General features: G+C 37.9%; 1 protein-coding gene across 2 annotated transcripts in view; it reads left to right on the plus strand.

Moving 5' to 3' along the window:
* The first annotated feature begins 289 nt into the window (after positions 1-289).
* LOC106726091 (zinc finger protein 64 homolog, isoforms 3 and 4) overlaps positions 290-1,405 on the plus strand; it is a 7,181-nt gene continuing 6,065 nt past the window's right edge. Inside the window, exon 1 of one of the 2 annotated variants that reach the window (XM_014539667.1) lies at positions 290-348. The gene's annotated coding sequence lies outside the window, so the exon portion shown is untranslated. Of the gene's footprint in view, positions 349-871; positions 893-1,405 lie in introns of those variants that run through there. The other variant, XM_014539666.1, reaches the window with a different exon arrangement.

Below are 1,405 nucleotides of genomic sequence, written 5' to 3' on the forward strand. Positions count from 1 at the left end.
CTTTTGTTAGAAATGAACTTAAAAGTGATAGGTTATGACGCCCTGGCCAGTGAGCTAAGTGGTTAGAGCGGCGGCCCATGTATCAAAGAGTCTTGGGTTTGATTCTCCATCAAGGGCATGGACCTGGGTTGCAGGTTCAATCCCAGCTCCAATTGGGGCACATGTGGGAGAAAAGCAATCAGTGTGTCCTCTCACATCGATGTTTCTCTCTCTCCTCCCTCCCTCTCTCCCTTCTACTCTCTCTACAAAGCAATGGAAAAGATATCCTGGGGTGAGGATTAACAACAACAAAAAAGTGACAGGCTGTGGGTTTTGATACATGGCACTCTCACTGCCCATCCCTAGGAGGTTTGTAATCTGATTTAGATTCATGAACAAAAATTGTTTGAAAATATGTCCTACAATTTTCAGGCTGACTTTTTTGAAAACCTTTTGTGAGACCATGTTAGATTCCTAAAAGTTTGATTCACATCTACTGGGTGAGTTTTATCTTTTCTTGAATATGAAATTTCTAGTGGCTTTCATCATCACAATTTCTATATTAAAATTGATATTCCTGCTTTTAGCATTTTTTTGAATGTTTTTCTATCATTTTCTATTCTTTGTCATTTTTACTTAGGTCTCTTCAGCACATTAAGCTGACTTTTTGAAATTCTTTAAAAATATCTTTTTATTGATTTCAGAGAGGAAAGGAAAGGGAGAGGGAGAGATAGAAACATCAATGATGAGAGAGAATCATTGATCTGTTGCATGCCCCCTGCTGGGACCAGCCTGTAACCCAGGTATGTGCCCTGACCAGGAATCAAACCTTGACCTCCTGGCTCATAGGTTGACACTCAAACCATGGAACCACACCACACCAGCCAGGCTGACTTTCTGAAATCTTGAACAGGTAAATTTAATCCATTTATGTGTGTTGTACTTACATTTAGTTTGATTTTTACCAAATTTTATGTCCTGGCTTTTTTTTTTTTTTTTTTTTTTTAAATGGTTGGTTCTCTCTTGTGGTGTGGAAGCAATACTTTCCATTTCATTACTTTCTCATATCCCACATTTTATCCACTTCCTTTTTTCCCCCTGCTGTGTATATACAATTCATGTATGATACCCTGAGTCATCTGTCAGGTGGCTTTTCTTTTTCCACTGAATGCTAGTTCAAATGTAGGATTCTATTTAAGTAATAATTTCTGTAGAACTTTATAGAGCTTTATTTTATTTCCATCTTGCTACCATCCAGTGTGGTCTGAGAAGTTGTGTGCTTATCTGAATATTTTTCTTTCTGAAAACTTTAATAGCTTACCATTCTGGGCTTCTGAATTTGGCCACCATTTCTAGATAAGGCATCTTAAGACCCATGGCCATGTTTAGTGTTGATAAGTAATTATTTGCTCTGTTCTGTCCTACC

Source organism: Myotis brandtii, unplaced genomic scaffold, assembly GCF_000412655.1.
Source record: "Myotis brandtii unplaced genomic scaffold, ASM41265v1 scaffold225, whole genome shotgun sequence".
Lineage (NCBI taxonomy): Eukaryota > Metazoa > Chordata > Mammalia > Chiroptera > Vespertilionidae > Myotis > Myotis brandtii.